This window comes from Lepisma saccharinum, chromosome 10 (assembly GCF_977018435.1).
Source record: "Lepisma saccharinum chromosome 10, izLepSacc3.1, whole genome shotgun sequence".
Lineage (NCBI taxonomy): Eukaryota > Metazoa > Arthropoda > Insecta > Zygentoma > Lepismatidae > Lepisma > Lepisma saccharinum.
This window is the reverse complement of record NC_139238.1, coordinates 31,805,016-31,825,784: the sequence shown is the minus strand read 5'-3', so window position 1 is coordinate 31,825,784 and position 20,769 is coordinate 31,805,016. Positions and strand designations below refer to the sequence as shown.

Sequence of the window (20,769 nt, the reverse complement as noted above, 5' to 3'; positions counted from 1 at the left end):
AATTCTAATTTCTATAGAAGAGCAGTGTGTCCCTGCAATTGACAAAAATCTAATGAAAAACCATAAAAATCAAATTTAAATCCGTGACTGCTTTAGAAAACTATTTTCCAATACAACAAAATTATCTGTAATAGGAAGCAAAAAAAAATGCCAATACTTCCTATCAAGTTGCGTTTTCAAAACTGCAAATTCCAATGAACAATTTAAACGGAACAGCAGAATACAATTATACTGGAAAATTATAACCTTGAATTCTATGTGAAGAGAATGATCCTCAGCGAACAACTCGTACTATGATACTACTACTGGCAAAATTGTTTCCAAAGATGAAGAATAGAAAGAAGAGTTACCAAGAAAGATCGAAGTGACTTGTGCAAATGCATTATTTGATTTATGGATAGCCGTATATCATAATATAAATACTTTCAAAGGTCAAATTCTATGGTCTCCAAGATATATTTTCGAAGTAAAAACAACAACAAAGAAAATATGGAATTGTTCTGTTGGTTTCACATATGCAAAACCTTGTATTAAAACAATAATTAATAATTTCTATGACAACTAAGCAGTGTCGGCGATTACGTGGGCGAGGGGGGCAGTTGCCACTTTTGTCCCCGCACTATGCTAAACCTTATCTACCAAGGGAAAGTAAACTGTCCTTGCCCCCCATCAGTTTTGGCACCTTGCCCCCTAGTTTTGGCACCTTGCCCTCGCCGCCACTGCAAATAAGTATTTGTTACAGTTTTTACAGTTTGCTTGTGTCACCGTGATTATGAACAATAATGAGCACAAGTATGCCAAATGGTTGTATTGTTATGTGTGGCAAATACAGGGCTACTATAAATGATTCATTCGATTTCAAAACACTGTATTTTCCAAAGTATTGCACATACAGATATGAATGATACACGAAAGTAACTGTAAACTAACCAAGTTTGCATCGTGACACACCAGTTGGCAGTACGAGTGCAGTGCCTGTACAAAATGGTGACAAACCGAGAAATTATTATTTTTGTATTGGGATACGCGAGATGTTCATCTGTTATTGCAGTGCAGCGTGCATTCAGAAGAGAGTACAGAAAAGAACCACCATGTAAACCGAGCATTTTGCGGTGGTATCGCCAGTTCAAGGACACTAGTTGTCTGTGTAAACAGAAAAGTACGGTCGATCGAGTGTGTCAGCTGAAACAGTGGATAAGGTGAGGGAGAGTCACGTGCACAGTCCACAAAAATCAACAGTCAAAGCAAGCCGCAAAATTGCAATTCCGCAACAAACGGTGTGGAAGATTTTGCGACGGCGGTTGAAATTTAAACCTTATCGTCTGCAACTCGGGCAACAATTATAGCCGGAAGATTATGATCGACGATTGGAATTTTGCATCACAATGCAGAAAGCATTGGAAGACGAAGATTTTTGCGCCAATGTGATATTCAGCGACGAAGCAAATTTCCATTTATCGGGGAAAGTTAATCGTCACAATGTGACGGTGTGTGGCACTGAAAAACCTCACGCAAAGGTGAATGTTTCCTGTGCGATGTTACAGACAAAGCTGTATGGGCCGTTTTTCTTCTGTGAAAAGACTGTGACTGGTACCTGGATATGTTGCAGTTGTTTTTGTTTCCACAACTAAATGCTGATTCCGGAAATTCCTTCTACGAACAAGACGGGGTACCCCGTCACATCAATGTTCGTCGCTGCCTAAACGACGAACTTCCACATCGCTGGATTGGGCATGTTGGTGGGGATGTCGTAGCTCTGTTCGCTTGGTCCACCAGGTCACCTGATCTAACGCCGTGTGACTTATTCCTTTTGGGGTACGTACCTTGTTTACGTACCTCCACTGCCAAGAACACTACACTGTTAGAAGTTACCGTGAAATTTAATACATCCTACCGTAAAAATTTTACGGACTCGACCGTGGAATCGGAAATACTTCCATACCGTTTTAGACCAAGCCGCGCATGCGCATTTGTGTCGCTTTTCAACTTTCACAGGCCAACATGGCCGAAGCGTATGTTTTTGTTGCTGTGTTGTGCTTCTTTATCGATGGTTGTGCTTCGAATGCCTGCGTGGAAAGTAAATCTACATAACTCAAGGTACGTATAATGTTTTTATTTTTTAACATAATGGAATGAAAATTCATTGTAACACAGTTTATTAGTGCTATATTATTATTATTGTACTGCTGTACACTTCGCAACATCTTATTTGACCGCCCCGAAAGAATTCTAAGTCCCGAAATCGTAAACTTAGCAACATTGCACTTCAGCTCCAGGTGAGAGTAGCCAACTTTGAGTAGGTCCTTCCACTAGACGAAAAACGCTGCGGTGATAGGTTTTCAATTTAACACTTTCCATGAACTTAGAAACTATATACCGCTATTAGTATAATACGCAATCAAACAGAAATAATAAATTGCAAAAAGAACCTTGAAGGATATTTACGATTCTGCTTGCTCGACTTGAAATTTGGGGGGTTTGAAACACTGAATAGAGTTTTTCTTCACCTGGAGGAAATTGCCATCAAGTTTGTGCAGAAAGAAGCAAATTTGTGAGGAGTTTATGCGACATTTTATTTACAATACCTTGCATAATATCGATCAGTTCTCAAAAACAAATATTTTACACGACTTGTCGAGAAAATGTGCTTGAAACACAGGAAGGTGGGAGTCATCATAAACGTCAACATGTTTTTAAGGGTATTATGTCATGAATTTAATGTAGAGCAGTTGGTTAGGCGCTGCTGACCTTATTTTTCATCAAGCGTGAAAGGTCGCGGGTTCAAATCCCACCCTCTCCTCTTACTTTTTTTTTCTTTTTTTGTTTGCTGAATAGATACCGTTGATATTAGAATATTTAAAAAATGAATCCGATGCACACTTGAGGGAAGTCCCTTCTGCGCATATTTCCCCTTAGAAGTTGGAGATTTCCAGTATTTAAAGTTAAAACTTTTCTTTTTAGTTATTGTTCATATGTTGTGTTAACACACACATCATGATTAATTCACAAATCACATATATGTATTCAGAATGCAAAATGTAATGTTATTTAAGTTATGTCGTTTGCTGCGGGACGGTGTAGGTTCGAATTCGGCTCTGGTCGAAATTTATTCGGCCTACGTATAGGACGGTGGCAACCAACCATCGTGAGGAAATTGGGGGAGCTTCGAATGAGTAAGCGTAATCCGGTCCCGGAAACCTACTATAACGGCTGGGGATACGTCGGGCTGACCCCCCGACTATTCCAATACTGGTTGAAGATCTCCACGCTTAGAGGTGACGAAGGAAAGCGTGGGAGTGAGACCGGCAGTCGGTAGGTAAGCCAAGGCCTCTCAGGGCTGTTGCGCAAAGGATTATTATTATTGTTTGTTCTTCACTGACACTTAAAATATTGATTATTTGATTTCGATATACAAAAAAAAAACAGTTATGTTAAGTAGTGATATAGTGCAGTACTGTAACAAATGAGAGCGTTTAATGAGTTCAAATTGCTAAGATTGGTATGTCCGTTCCTTCATAATGACTGTTGTCAATCCCTTCACCACCATCTTACCATGCGTCTAAAACTAATAGTAAATCGCTAATTAACATAAATAAATTGTTATTGCGACGAAGGCCGATTCGATAAGAAACTACTAATAAGTATTTCGTATAGTGAGTGACAAACAAAAAATTCAAAACCTCATAATGATCGTTAGTTAATTCCTCACTGCTTTGTATCTAAAATGTTTGTCTTCTTTGAACAGAAAGTACGAGTATCAGATATAACAAACTTTCCCCACTAACTTTGCAATATTCGAAACCACCATTACATACCTAGCTCTACGTAACTTGATTCTGCGCATTCCACTTTGCATGTGACTTCCTCCTATCATCGAAATAACTTTCTCTTACTATTTCCTTTCCTCTAGTGAAATACAGAGACCAATGTTAACTTCTTAGCACGGTGGATACACTAAACACCCAACGATATACTCCTGAAAAAAATCCTGCCTAGGTGGTGAATCGAACCTACGACCTCCCTCGTAAGAATCAAGCACGCTACCTCTTTTTTTTATTTTTTTTTTATTTTTTTTATTGTCTCATTCTGATATACAAGTTATGGAATTACATTGTTTTTGACATAAGTGTAGTACTGCTATTACAATTCGTATTTCTATCTGGTTAACCTTTACATTTTTGTTTGACCTAAATTAAGTATAAAGCACTAATAAGAAATTTGCATACCATTTCTTCCTTGCTTGGAGAGGAATTTTTTCATATTGTTCTTGCAAGAAGATACTGAATTGTTTCTGAAAACTGCTCTCGTCATTCTGAAATATATATAATAAGTATTCTGTTATCAACCATTGTACTGCTCGTTGTTTTGTTGGTGGAAAAAAATTGAAAGCAGGAAAAACTATATCTGTATCCGTAAACTTTGTTAATGAGGTGCGGCATATACGACTGAGCATTGTTCGCAATTTGTTCCACGCCATGGAGGAGTTGCGACACTTTGTTATCCTGTGGGCTAAATAGTCAGGCACGTTGCATGATATACAGTTAGGAGAGTCACTGATTCCATATTGGTATGTCCTATCTCTTGTCACTATAACACGATGAACAACTTTGTACCATATTGATTGGCCAGCTTTTGAAAGGTGTTTGGCGGAGACATTTTCCCATATTTGTGGCCAATTATGTGTATTGAAATCCCGGACTATTCGTGGTACTGTGTGCTTGAAACTATTGATTTCACTATATAACTTTTTAACAGATGGTGTAATTGTCTCATGTCGTAATAACTGGTAGCATACCTGTAAAGCGATGTCCTTATAAAACGAAAATCTTTTGGGGATACTTTGGATATCGATGGGAGCTTCTAATGGAATGTCCTGTATTATCGTCTGTATACATGCTTGGGTCGTTGACCCGTGCAGTGAGAAAGCTGTTTTAAGGCCAGTCTGTACAAACAATGCTCTTGCCTGTGTGTTCACGTGTATTAGTGCCAAACCACCTGTCTTCTCTGATAACGTGACCTCATTTATTGCCACCCGGAAAATTGTATCGTGCCACAAAAAGCAGCCAACAGCTTTGTTGACCTTGGCTAAGTGCTGTGTTTTGAAGGGCAGGATTTTTGCTACATACCAAAGTTTAGAGAGAGCAAAAACGTTGATAAATCTTACTCGTGTTTTTAAACTCAGAGAGCGCATCTTGCTCACTCTGAGGACGTAGATTGCCCTCTCGCATTTGAGATTACTATTGGCTTCGATCGTTTCATCGATATTTGCATAGAAGTTTATACCTAAAACTTTTATTTTCTTGTCTACAGGGATCTCCGTATTGTTTGTGAAAGGATTCTCCTTGCCAAGGGGCATCAGGAATGACTTTCGATTGTTTAGTTTTGCTCCTGATGTGAGCTCAAAAGTTTGTATTTGGCTTTTAACACTGTACAGATCTCTTTCATCCTTGAGAAAAATCGTGACGTCGTCCATGAAGCTGCCAACTTGTATTGTGGTGGAAGCCATAGAAATGCCCTGTAAATGATGCTGGATACTAAACAAAAAGGGGGCTATTGTGAGGACGTACAATGTGCTACTCAAGGGACTACCTTGTAGTACACCTCGTCGCATTTTAAAGCTTGTTGTCAAGAAACCATTTATTTTGAGTTTTAGCAGCATATGATTACATAATGTTTTTATCCAATTAAGAAAAGTGTCTCCGAAGCCATATGCTTCTAAGACTTTGTACAGATATTCGTGGCTCACTCTGTCATATGCTTGAGAAAAATCTAAAGATAGAATTGCCTCTGATGCATTCTTATTTTGTTTGGTAATAATTACGTCTCTTATCGTTTGTAGCAAGTGATGTATACTTTGGGACGTATTACAAGCGAACTGTAAATTGCCAATAAGATTAACCATATATTTTTTTAAACGCTGATTTATGCACCTACTTATAAGTTTGATGTCACTGCTCAATATGGAAATTGGCCTAAAATCTGTGACGAACTTTGGATTTGCCTTTTTGGGAACTAACACTATAACTCCCGTGCTACTGGTCTTCCCTATGGTCCCTGTTGTCAACACTTCGTTGACCCATTCCGTTAATTCGTCTCCTATTAGATCCCAGAAATATTGATAGAATTCTGATGGCAATCCATCTTCGGCTGTAGTTTTATTCCTCGGAGCTTTGAATACTGCATCATGAACCTCCTTTTTACAAAACGGTTGTGTGAGCTCAGTTCTGTCATTTTCTGTCAGTGACGCAGGGAGGTAGTTCAAAAAATTGCATTGCGTTTCTGTTGGATTAAAGGCTTGACCAAGAAGATTTTTATAGTATTGCAAAAACCTGTCGTGTATACTATGAGGGCTGGTGACAACTTCACCGGAATCTAAAGTTAATTTATGAATAACGTGACTCCTGGCGTGTTTATGTTCTTGAAGAATGTGATTTAGTATGGCTTGCTCGTCTGGGTCTATAGGAAGAATCTTGCTCTTTATTATTGCTGCAGATTTTCGTGTCCTATGTATAGCAAGTAATTGCGCTTTTATTTCATTTGCATAAGGACGATCGAAATTACCTTGCAATGCTAAACGATGGAGATCATTCAAGACTGCATACAAAAAATTATATTTGTTTCTTTGATCTCTACTAACCTCTGCACTGAAGAATTTACTGACCTGACGAAATTTAGGCTTAACTCGAGTTTCCCACCACTCGATTAGGGTCTTTTGCACTGGCCGAGAGGCCTTGAGTTCGTTCCACGTTTCCCTGATTAGCTGGACATAACTACCATTGCGTAATAATGTGCTATTTAAAAGCCAGTATCCGCTACCTTGTCGGGGTTTGATCAAATCTAAATTTATTTTGAGAATTGGGACACTATGATCACTAAAGCATACTGGAAAATTTTGAACACTAATGATATATTCCTGAAATCTTGGTGCGACATAAAACCTATCGATCCTTGACGCACTATTGGAGGTGATATGTGTGTAACCTTGACTTTCGCCATTGGTGTGTATCCAAGCGTCACGCAGTTGTAACCCCTGCGTTAATTCATAGAGCGCACGTGAAAAGTTGTATCCTGGATTTTGATCTTGTGAACGAATTACGCAGTTAAAATCTCCCACTAGTATAGTGTCTAGTGTGTGGGATGTCAACTCGGGCCCTACAACTGTTGAAAAAAAATCTTCTCTTTCCCGTCTGTTTTGGCTTCCTGACGGAGCATACACATTACAGAGAAACACTGAGCCTAATTTGGCACTTATTTGTCTGCCCGTGGGATGGGGCACTACATTACGTAAATCCAAGTGTCGCCTACATGCTATGGCAGTCCCTTGTGCGAAGGGAGTAAAATTGTTGTAAACTTTAAACATGTTCAGTACAGAAAAATCGTCTATGGCTACCTCTTGTAAGAGGGCCACATCAATGGACGATTTAATGAGAAAGTCATTGAGAGCAATTATTTTGGTCTTACTTTGCATTTGATTCAAATTTATAGATGCCAAGGTAAATGTTTGCATGATTAGAACTGTCCACAAAAGAAAACTAAACTTACTTACATTCTTCAACATTACTAAACTCTAATTTCTGCCTAGAATGCATTAACTATGCTTTCCACTAAATAAATCTGGGGTAAGTTTGTTACTCGTCGAAGGTTTCTCTTTAATTACATTTCGTGAATGACTTGTTAAACTACCCTTTGAAACATCTTGTTTTGGGGTACCAGGTTCTACTCTAAATTCGTTATGAACTATTGTGGAACTTACGCATTCATTATTTTTCTTCTTCTTTCTACGTAGCACCATGGACTCTTCCGCCACTGACCGTAACCTTGATACAGATCTTGACCGTGATTTCCTAGGAGAGGTAACTACGGGGAATTCTGCCTCCGCGAACAAAGCACTTGGGGGTGGGGGCGGGGGTATGTGATGCATCTCCTCTGCAGTGGTCAATGTTGGCTGCTCCATCTCTTCCCTTCCTGTTGGTGCATTCTTCTCACTAACTTCCTGTCTGGTACCTGTCTCCTCGTCGGTGATTCTGGGGCTATCCGTGTTCCCTCCATTGCTATCTCCTGACGCTGGGACTTCTGCAACTAACGGAGCTGAATCTCTTGGTTTAGTCCGTACGGGTAGCACAGTTGGTTCATATACCATCGGTACATTGTCAGCGGGTATATTAACCGGACCCCTGCGGGGCTGGTTCCCTGAGGATCGACGCTTAGGGCACTGAGTCTCCATTCATTGTTACATATGAGGGTATGGGTTTACGTAGTATCATTTTAATCAAGACACGTCCAGTTCGAGTAGGGTAAATGTGATCTGCAGAGTATGTCTCGTCTTCAATTTTTAACACTTCCACATAAGACCTCATGACACGACTTATCACTTCTGCACTTAATTCAATTGGGACTACATGGATTCTGACGATTACATGCCGCTGGTGGGCCCATTCTACTTCAACTTTATGATCACCATCTACGTCACTGTAGATTACCTCAGCACCAAAATCATTTAGTAACCGTTCTCCTACCACTTTTGTCGCAAATTTCACGTACAAACACTTACGAAAGTAATCTATTTCAAAACTGAGCACTTGGTTCGTAGGCACTTGGTAGACATCATGAAACCATCGATGAAAATCCAATGACGTAGGTCGCGTTTTGACCTCACGGAAAACAAATTTCAAGGTGTTTTCTCTTTGTGTATTCATCGTGAACTATTTCATCGTATCTTCACTGGCTCACGGTAATTGTAGTCAAAACCTCGCTTGCACTCCAAAAGAAAATAAAAAGAACTAACACAACACTAGCAAACCGTATACGGCCCTAGCTAACTCGGACAGTTCGATCACTAAGCCTTCTCACGCGAAGAGCGGAGCTCGCAACGAACTGATACCTGCACGAGCTGCAGGCAGACTGCCCTCTTCTCCAGGTAAGTCATGTTAAAATTTGTTACCAGTTTGAAGAAACCAATTCACACATAATGTCTGATCTATAATTTCCTCATGGCAAATTTCATGAGGAAACTAATTCAGATAAAATCGAGAAACGCTGAAAGGGAAAAATTATGAACATGTCTATTGGCATTTTGTCATATTTTGTAAATTGTGTAAAAATTCCGTGTTTTGAACAAGCAATCCTTTAGTTACGAAGTATTTTGTTGTTTGTTTAAAGTAGGAACAGGAGAGCGAAAATGAACTTGAACCAGACCCTGTTTGACAAGAAACTTCAGCTTTTTCCCAAAGACTGTATGAAAAGAGAGAGGAACGTATGAAATATAAAATATGTGTGAAATTAAAACAATGGAGACCTTGAAAGATAATAGTAACGAACTTCAAACTATGAAAAACATATTTTCGTGGTGGAAAACTCCAAGTCATTTTCGAAATATGAACTTGATGTTTTTCTTTATTATGAAGTGGAGATATGGGACGATATGATCCCTCAACAAGAAAATTTTAAGTCAGCTACCTCCAACTTATTCAATGGTCATAATTACTAATTAGGGTCCAGAAGTTGATGAAAAATCAACTTTTATTCTGACCCTTAAAAACAATGCTAGACCTGATATCAAGACAGTTTCCCTTCAGTTAGAGCCGGAAAACACTTTGTATTTTACATTTTTTTTCATTTTTCGGCCTTTTTTGGCTTTTAGTTTATTTGTCAGTATTTTAACAGTTTTTGTTGAATTTACTTATTTTTGAGGTTTATTTTTCGCCTCCCATGTTGTTTCGTGCATTTTAAATGCATTTACTAGTAAAACTTTCATATTTAGATTTCTTTACTAGTAAGGCTAATCGGGACTGGACCTACAGTTTAAAGCGGCTTTGGAAGAGAATGCTTATATACGTTTCTTGGATATTTCCGTTGATATTTATGCGATTTATGTCCAGCATTTCCGGATGCAGAAAGTTGACATGTAAGTTCTTAATATGTGTTAGCTTATAACAGCTGAATGAAAGGAAAATTATTTCCTAAAATCCTGCCAATCACTGAAAGATTAAAAACATTAGTAGAAGCATTACTTGAAGCATGCACAGTGGCGACGATTATGGAGTGTGGAGGGGCAGATGACCCAGCACTATGCTAAACATTATCTACCAAGGGAAAGAAACTGTCCTTGCCCCCCTCCCCCCACCTTGCCCCATCAGTTTTGAAACCCAATCGCCGCCACTGAGCATGCATCGCATAAATATTTACAGTAATATCATATAATATTATATTACGTTATTAGAACACTTCGTACTCGGTAAATAAAAAGGAAAAAGATAATAAGGAAAGAGTGGGATTTGAACCTACGATGTTTCGATCTTGCCGAAAACAGTAAACGAAAGTGCTGTCATCTAACCTACTACTCCAGGAGATTGCTAAGAGAAAGCTCAGTAAAACACGTTAATCTCAGTTGAAACAACATTGTGCCGGAGTTTCGAACCATTTTTCGCCAAGACCCAAGGAAAAGACACACTTTGCAGAATCGTTTGGTGTTGTGCAAGATATCTTTACTAAACATATAATCATCATAAATTTGCCTTCTTGCATTCAAATCTGATCGCAATTCTTTCCAGGTGGATGAGAACCTGTTCAGTGTTTCACAATGCACATACATTTTCCAATTTTCAAATTCAGAACGAAGAATCTTGAAATATTTTCAACATTCGTATTTCTACTTAACATTTTTTTGTCTACTGATATATTTTATTACTGCTTTAGGGTATCTTTACTTTATGGAATGTGAAAGAATGAAAAAATATCACGAGCGTTTTCATTCAGGAAGAAGAAATGTTGCAAAGTTGGCTACTCTTAGTTGGCTCTGAAGCACTATGCTGCCAAATTTACGAATTCCGGACTTTGAAATTTTTCAGGGCGGTCAAATAAGATGTTGCGAAGTGTACTATGCAACGAAGCCAAAACCACGTGCATTTATTCAATTTGCTTGTGTAGTGGAAGATATAAATTCATCGATGTCTTTATCACATGTACCACATTGCAAATACCGGTCACTTTCATTAGGTAGTATACAAACGATATATGAAGTGCGTGTCTGTTGTTTACAAGTAGTACTCAGAAATTTTTGAAAGCAGAAACTTGCAATAGCCGAATTACGGATGGTAGAAATGTTTAGTAACAGTCTCTGAGGTACAATTTTTTCTTACTTGACAGGTTTTGATGTTTTATGTAACATAGAATGTGCTTCTAAGCGCGGAAAGCACGAACAACCGCGATATTTGATCCCAAACCACAGCTCACGTAAATTAAAAACCTCCTATCTCGGAGTACTTTCGCAACTTTTTATTGGTCAAAATTGGTGTATGCACATTCAAATAGCTTAAAATACGTGCAAATGATAACGTCACCAAACTTAGCACTACTAACAATAGTTACACTTCTATTTTGGTTTTGTGAGTTTTAAGTCCTTCGTGTTTGATTTACTTTATTTTATAATACATTTAAAATGTAAAATTAATATTTATTTTCAATTATTGACTTTTATTATTAATATTTTGGGTGCACTTGCACAAAGCCTTCGAGCTTCCCTGCTTCTGGCTAAGGAAACTAGGTACTTTACTTCACCATAACTCATTTCCCTGAGCTAAAAACAGCAGAAAAGCTACATAAACAACTTAATCTTTATAAAAAATGCAAAAACTTTCACTTGGTGGTACAGAAAGTCAAGGGTACCTAACTATTCATCTGGCATAACAGCCTAAAAGTACTGGCTGAAATTGTATGGATTTCATCAGTAGTGACTGAATGATACTGTTAATCCTGAACCTCCACACATAAATAATTCCAGGGAAGGGTTTAAAAGCTTTACGGGAAAAAAATGACACGGTGTGCTTCAATTGTCCCCTTCCTTCACTTATCCTGTACACTGAAAAAAAAAAAATCATGGAAATTAGCCGAAATTTATCTGAAAGTCCCAAAATTATAGTAAAATTCAATATTGGGTTCTAGATCCCATCAGAGTAAAGATATTTTGATCTAGCTAAGGTTATCTGTTGAGAAGTATTTAATCCCATGGGAGATTTATAAATGAAGAACTGGTCTCCCAATATTGTTCATTTTATTCATAATTTTGTATTTAGGTAAGTAGAATTACATAATTTTGACAAAATGTCAAGTGAATGGTTAAAAATACAAATTTATGAGTAATTATAATAGTGTACATTTACACAAGTTGGAGGTGTTATATTTAACTTTGTATGTGAAAACAAAATTGAAACTTAGAAATTTTTATCTGCGGAACACTGAGGAATTTTCTAAAAAAATAAGATGGCAACATTGATTTTCACTAATATTAACTATTTGGATGTTCCATAACATATTGAGCATCCACTTAAAATCCTTCTGCTAGTTCTAAGCAAATAATGTGAAGTAAAAGCAAAATTTTTGTAATAATTCAAAATTCCTTCGGTTTTGCGGCATTTTCCAAGAATGACACTTTTACATAAAAACTGAGTGGTACTGACATGAAAGATGTGAGTTCTTGGTGTTATTTTGTATTTCCCTTCAAGTTTAAACTGTTTATGACTGCAACAATTAGCATTCATGCATATTTAACTGTAATTAGGTATCTTATGACTGATTTAAAATTCTTTTTCTCTCGCAAGAATTGCAATTTTGGACAAAATTTGGATTTAAAGTTCTAGTAATCAAAACAATGACACAATATAAGTTTAATACAGTAGATTTAGGTAATTTATGGTTTGATTGTTATCATTAAGTTTAAACCTGTTCAAAATTGTTAATAATTTATGGTTTTCATGCTCAAAATTCATTTAATTACAGGTTTTTATGAGAAATTCTGATTTTAAGTCTGGAAAGTAAAAGATATGCCAAGAACTGTGCCAATGGGTAGTGAGCTGTGAAATTTCTGTGGGAGGTCCTAGAAACTGCATTGGAACCTCTTTTGGACAAGATCCACAAGTAAGTTGCTTTTCATGTTTTCAACTAGAACCTGAAGCAACAAAATACCCACCCCTCCTCCCATTAGAAATGGATCCAATAAGTTTTTATAAGAAATTTGAAATGTTACTGACTCAATGGTTGGAAGTTAGCTTGAAAGATAAATAAAATAAATCATGGTAAAGGTTATTGAAAGTTTTCAATCTTGTGTTCTGACAACTATTATTCAATCCCTTTACCTTTACTTCCCATGTGAATGGCTGTATGTGGAAAGAGTGGGTCATGGAATTGAACAATTACTTGAATTGATACTAACACACAGGGCCTACTTTTTTAAAAAATGCTGCCAATTTATCATACAAACTCCTGTAACTATTTAAGGTCAGAGTGGGCTTTTCTTAAAAGTGGGCCAATTGACATTCTTTGAAATAACCCTTACGTGTATTGAATGCAAGTTTTTTTTTTGTTTGTTCATATATTTGATATTTTGAATGAGATTCTTAAATTTATTATTGTTATTACAGGATCGTCCCTAATAGAATGCATGGAAATTATGCTTTCAATTGAGCAAGGATTGATAGAATGCTTGGCTTCCTAAATGCTGTATCAGTATCCATTTCAAGCATGCAACACATTGGAGTTTGGCAAAAGGTATGTTGTATCATGTGTGAATGGAACACTGCACAAACTTTCACATAATAATTAAAAAGCTCCAAATTTGTAGTTCAAATATTTTTAATTCTCCTGAAATATTCACATCAATTCAGTGCATAAAACAGGTGGTTGGGTCAGTGGCAATGTGGTTTTAGTGCTAGACCCATACTTTAATCACCAAACATTCAGAGTTTGAGTCTTCTTGTCAGTATGGATGTGGTTTGTTGTACAATGAGATGCATAAGAATTGCAAAGTAAATTGTCCATCGCCATGTTTATTGCCCTTGTTTTACGAAATGAGTGCTTAAAAAAATGAAACAAAATGTCAAACAAGCTGCTGAAAATTTCTACACCAGCACTTGCATACATAAAAGGTCAGTCCCTAAAAACACGAAAGAAGCAAGAGAAATATGAATGAAAATTGTTATGGACAATTTGCTGACCCAATACTTGTGCATCCCACTGTACCATTTATTATTTAATCATAATATTGGTCATTTCTCATCTTAGTATTGTCTCTTAGATCTAAAAGATGAATGGTTTAAACACTAAATGCAGTACTGGGTTTACCATATGATTTGGCACACACGGAACGGAAGTAAGGTAAAGCCCATCATGCACCATGACATGAAGGCACAGCGCAATGTGGAAGTTGGGCCCCACCAGTGCTGTGATACCATAATTTACCACAGCTATACACTAAATTTCATGAAACGTTAAGTGGAGACCATGTTTCCATTAAATATGGATTATGTTTCTATTAAATATATGGATGAAATCTGCAAACTTCTCTAAAAATGTGGAAAACGTGGTGGAATACTGATGATGATGATGATATATGTCATTTTACAAATAAAAACAAATATGGAATACATATTTTCATGATTGCATTTCAACATGCAGGCTACAGTACAGCATGTTATTGTATCTCCATTTCTTGTTTCATTGCTTTTTTGAATTTTAGTTTTGTTTTCTGTTAACCACTTTAATAATACTCGTAATGACACTGAAAATGAAAACTTGCAAAAACATACATAAGAAGTTCTCTTCTTGTTTTGAACTGACATAATGCAGACTTCAATTGTCTCATGGCAGTAAAGACACCCAACTAACTGGATTGTCATGGTTCACATAGGAGATGTACTGCGTAGAAATTTTTGCAAAGAAAATTCAGGCTTGACCAGGACACAAACCAAGTTCTTTGGCATACCATGTCATTGCTCTACAGACTGAAATAAACCAGGGCTGGCTTAGTAGCTAAGTTAGTATAGTTACTTTTTCAAATTAGTTTACTCTATGGGTAACTGGGAAGGGAGGGGGTGAGAGCTGAAACATGGTACTGATCACATCATCTCCACTGTAGCCAGTAGATAATGTGGAACCATGTGCCTTCATGGAATGGTGACAATTTCTGCCACCTTTCCACATATGTATTTATTTTTTGAGGGAACTGTATCAGTGGGAAACTACTACTGAGCTTACGCACCACTGAACACCTTTGACAATGTTATTCTGTTACTTGAGAATTAATGAAATTTTAAATTTATGCTGCTGCAATAGCATTTGGTTTTGTATCAAATTCCTTAATGGTATATTTCTTCTTCCCAGGTGATTTAATCCAGCAGAAGGGTCCTAAGTTAAGAAGAAAAAAGCACAAGTGCAATGTAGTAATTATTTGACAAAATGCAAAGAAACAAGTGTAAAGTGAAAATAAATAAAAAGTAAATTATAATTATGTACTTGGTTGATTTGAATAAATTATTTATATTATTTGAATTATTATATCTCATTTTAAAATTCCATTTTTAAAACTGAAAAGTATTTGAGGATTGCACCAATAGCAGGGATGGAAGATTGGTAGTAATGTCAGTAAAATCCAGGTTTTTTTTAATCTTATTTTACTTATTTATTTATTAATTTTTTATGTTGAATTGATTCTCTTGGGCTATCGATCAAGTGGGTTCTGCAACTGTTTCTGAGCTTTTGAGAATAATGCCACTATCTTCAGGCTAGAATTACTTCTTTACCTTTACCCTGAAGATGAGAATAAAGTCAGATCTAGGAACTTCTCAGACTTTTGTAGAATTCATGTGGTCAAGGAGAGAGAATCTTTTCATCATTTGCCTACAGAAAAACTTCGGCTTATTATAGTATTGTGTGTGTTTATGAGTGCAATTTGTGATTTACTTGTTGCATTGTGAGGAACTTGAAGTGAAATTATTTTTTTTCAGTTCAATTACAGATATTTTTGTAATATTTCCTAATTTAAGTAATAATAATTATTGTACTAACAAAGTAGTCTCATTATGGAAATGTATTTCCATAAATGCTAAAACATTGAAATTTTAAGGTTTGAGGGCTATGTTTTCCTTTCTGCTTTCTATTATGTTATTCACAGGCATGGAAGTCCGCAGAATTTTTTCCAGGGAGGGGCAAGTAAGGTAATTTTTTCCAGGGGGGGGGCAAAGGACACATATTTTCCTCCAAAATAGTGGTGCCCTCTCAAAAAACAATATTTCAGTCTGAAATTATCATGTTTCTTCAACGAATTTATAATAATTAGCATAAATTACTGTGATTGAAATGAAATTATGTGTGAAATATATAATTTTTAGGTACACATTCATTTTCCAGGGAGGGGCCATGGCCCCCCTTGCCCCCCTTCTGGACGCCCATGTTCACAGGATTCCTGAATATCTGAAAACACTGAGAATTTGTTTTTTGCTTGGAAGGATTTTAAACATATTTCACCTTTTCCTCATAACTGTTTTTCTTTGTGAATGTATCATATCCTTACAATATATTTGCGCACACATACATATTGTAGTAAATGGAGAGGTATAGTTTCAAGTCCACTTTATGTTCAGATAGGCTAATTGGGGCTGGACCTACAGTTTTGAAGTGGAATCCAAACCATTGCATTATGCCTCCACCAGGGTATTGAACTCAGGACTCGATCACAAGGTAAGAATAATAGCATTGTGCCATCAGAGGGCCTGGAAGTATCTAATAAAATAATTAAAACATTGCCTTCAAGAACATGTTAATTTTGTCCAATGAAAATGTATGACATTGATGGTTATGGAGTTGGTGAAATGCTATTTTATTTATAAGTTGTAATTATTATTTTGGTATTTTTGTTTCTTTCTGCATATTGGGTTAAATGTGATAATGATTATAAATGACGGAATGGGTATAATAAATACAATGATACTCATGTATGAACTGGGTTTCATACCTGGCACATGTAGCTTTATGGGACGTTAGCTCACCAGTCCACTACAGAAGCCAGAAGGGGACTCTAATACGTAATTCGTAGTTCAGTATTTCCCCCTAGTTAAACAGGTAATTTTTATTTTCTAACTACTGTCGACCTGTGCAAGGGTACGTAAATCAATTGTGTGTTGTGCAAATGTAAAATTCTCTCTAAATGCCTTAGTATCGTGGAAAACGATGAACTGTGCTGCCAAGGAGTGTTTTAAGCACATACATTGGCAGTGAAATTGGAAATTTTATACCTATGCCAGAACAAAATCAATCATCAATATGTAATGTGAAAATAACTTTTTGACATTGTCTGGCCAAAAAGGTATCATTTTTTACATTATGCAAAAAGGTATTCCATCTAAATACAGCCAATTATTGTTTAAATTACGGCATTATGCCGTATTTTTTAAAAAACAAACTTGTTAAAATTACGGTATATTACCGTTTAATATACAGGTATCCGTAAAAAGAAATTTACGGTCACCGTAATTTTTACGGTATCTGGATGGCAGCGAGAATTGACGGTCTTGGACCGTTTTTTTTACTGTCAACTTTTTACAGTGTAGTAGATCTCAGGGAACGCATCAATGCTTCTTTGATGACCATTAACAGGGGATTGCTACAAAATGTATGGGTGGAACTCGACTACCGCTTGCATGTGTGTCGTGTGGCCAGAGGGACGCACATAGAACATTTGTACACTGTGAGGAAAGTTGGTGAGTTTACAGTTATTATCATGTATCATTCATATGTGCAATATTATGGACAATACACTGTTTCGAAATGGAATGAATCATTTATAGTAGCCCTGTATTAAGTTTTTAAACAATACTTCAACTACTTTAGCCTTCTTTGAGAAATGACGAGAATGGTAAGTCTGGAGCGATATCTGGTTGCAGCTAGGGTTTACCTATTGATGTCATAAAGAAATCAGTTAGTGTTTTCCTCTTGCTTTGGTACATGAAAGCAGCAAAAGTTTATCTTTCATATTTTTCTGATTACAGTATAAACATGTGAGATATTATTAGGGAACGGATTTCTAGGTCCTATTCTTCTGCTGCGTCCTAGACGTAAACTATTTAGAGATGTTTGCGTTTCATGTTCACAGCGCCCCTCTACTGAAATTCAATAGGACCTAAAATGACGAACAATAAATTCCTGTAAATACCTATAAGCCTTATCTTGACCTGAAAATCACGTTTTAAGTCTTTGGCGTAACTTTAAGAATAACTTTTATTAAGAAACACACTTAATTTCCACCACAAAGGTTTGAGACCCTTGGACGAATACGAGCTGCAAAAGAAGCGATGCAACAGCAAAGGATGTCAGCGTCTGTGCAAATTTCCGCCATCTAAGAGACAGGTTTTAGAAATATTTAACAATTCCTAAATATGAAAACTGTAGACCTCATTTTGGGCTCATTTGAATGTTAGTGGAACGGAAAATGTGAAGTTTATAATATGAACGTTGCTGTAGGGTTAAGTCGATACTCTTACCGATTTCCACCGATACCGATATCGATGTCGATACTCTTACCGATTTCCACCGATACCGAAATCGATGTCGATACTCTTACCGATTTCCACCGATACCGATATCGATGTCGATACTCTTACCGATTTCCACCGATACCGAAATCGATGTCGATACTCTTACCGATTTTCACCGATACTGATACCGATACTCTTACCGATTTTCACCGATACCGATATCGATGTCGATGCTCTTACCGATTTTCACCGATATCGATGTCGATACTCTTACCGATTTTCACCGATACCGAAATCGATGTCGATACTCTTACCGATTTTCACCAATACTGATACCGATACTCTTACCGATTTCCACCGATACCGATATCGATGTCGATACTCTTACCGATTTCCACCGGTACCGAAATCGATGTTGATACTCTTACCGATTTTCACCGATACCGATATCGATGTCGATACTCTTACCGATTTTCACCGATACCGATACCGATGTCGATACTCTTACCGATTTCCACCGATACCGATATCGATGTCGATACTCTTACCGATGTCCACCGATACCGATATCGATGTCGATACTCTTACCGATTTTCACCGATACTGATACCGATACTCTTACCGATTTCCACCGATACCGAAATCGATGTCGATACTCTTACCGATTTTCACCGATACCGACATCGAAGTTGATACTCTTACCGATTTTCAACGATACTGATACCGATACTCTTACCGATTTCCACCGATACCGATATCGATGTCGATACTCTTACCGATTTCCACCGATACCGAAATCGATGTCGATACTCTTACCGATTTTCACCGATATCGATGTCGATACTCTTACCGATTTTCACCGATATCGATGTCGATACTCTTACCGATTTTCACCGATACCGATACCGATGTCGATACTCTTACCGATTTCCACCGATACCGATATCGATGTCGATACTCTTACCGATTTTCACCGATACTGATACCGATACTCTTACCGATTTGCACCGATACCGATATCGATGTCGATACTCTTACCGATTTCCACCGATACCGATATCGATGTCGATACTCTTACCGATTTTCACCGATACTGATACCGATACTCTTACCGATTTCCACCGCTACCGATATCGATGTCGATACTCTTACCGATTTTCACCGATACCGATAACGATGTCGATACTCTTACCGATTTCCACCGATACCGATATCGATGTCGATACTCTGACCGATTTTCACCGATACTGATACCGATACTCTTACCGATTTTCACCGATACCGATATCGATGTCGATACTCTTACCGATTTCCACCGATACCGATATCGATGTCGATACTCTTACCGATTTTCACCGATACTGATACCGATACTCTTACCGATTTCCACCGATACCGAAATCGATGTCGATACTCTAACTGATTTTCACCGATACCGAAATCGATGTCGATACTCTTACCGATTTTCACCAATACTGATACCGATACTCTTACCGATTTCCACCGATACCGATATCGATGTCGATACTCTTACCGATTTCCACCGATACCGAAATCGATGTCGATACTCTTAATAATTTCCACCGATACCGATATCGATGTCGATACTCTTACCGATTTCCACCGATACCGAAATCGATGTCGATACTCTTACCGATTTCCACCGATACCGATATCGATGTCGATACTCTTACCGATTTCCACCGATACCGAAATCGATGTCGATATTCTTACCGATTTTCACCGATACTGATACCGATACTCTTACCGATTTTCACCGATACCGATATCGATGTCGATGCTCTTACCGATTTTCACCGATATCGATGTCGATACTCTTACCGATTTTCACCGATACCGAAATCGATGTCGATACTCTTACCGATTTTCACCAATACTGATACCGATACTCTTACCGATTTCCACCGATACCGATATCGATGTCGATACTCTTACCGATTTCCACCGGTACCGAAATCGATGTTGATACTCTTACCGATTTTCACCGATACCGATATCGATGTCGATACTCTTACCGATTTTCACCGATACCGATACCGATGTCGATACTCTTACCGATTTCCACCGATACCGATATCGATGTCGATACTCTTACCGATGTCCACCGATACCGATATCGATGTCGATACTCTTACCGATTTTCACCGATACTGATACCGATACTCTTACCGATTTCCACCGATACCGAAATCGATGTCGATACTCTTACCGATTTTCACCGATACCGACATCGATGTTGATACTCTTACCGATTTTCACCGATACTGATACCGATACTCTTACCGATTTCCACCGATACCGATATCGATGTCGATACTCTTACCGATTTCCACCGATACCGAAATCGATGTCGATACTCTTACCGATTTTCACCGATATCGATATCGATACTCTTACCGATTTTCACCGATATCGATGTCGATACTCTTACCGATTTTCACCGATA

The 20,769-nt window shown here is 37.5% G+C and overlaps 1 protein-coding gene and 2 long non-coding RNA genes across 3 annotated transcripts in view; 2 read left to right on the top strand and 1 right to left on the bottom strand.

The window, feature by feature from the left end:
- Window positions 1–20,769, bottom strand: part of LOC145994310 (protein takeout-like) — a 376,069-nt gene that overhangs the window by 283,192 nt on the left and 72,108 nt on the right. The window lies entirely within an intron of this gene.
- LOC145994309 (uncharacterized) lies at window positions 1,987–13,494 on the top strand. The gene is made up of 3 exons (XR_014442331.1): window positions 1,987–2,097; window positions 12,775–12,912; window positions 13,416–13,494. It is a non-coding gene; the product is annotated as an uncharacterized LOC145994309 (long non-coding RNA).
- On the top strand, window positions 13,496–15,321 carry LOC145994308 (uncharacterized). Its single transcript, XR_014442330.1, has 2 exons — window positions 13,496–13,542; window positions 15,154–15,321. It is a non-coding gene; the product is annotated as an uncharacterized LOC145994308 (long non-coding RNA).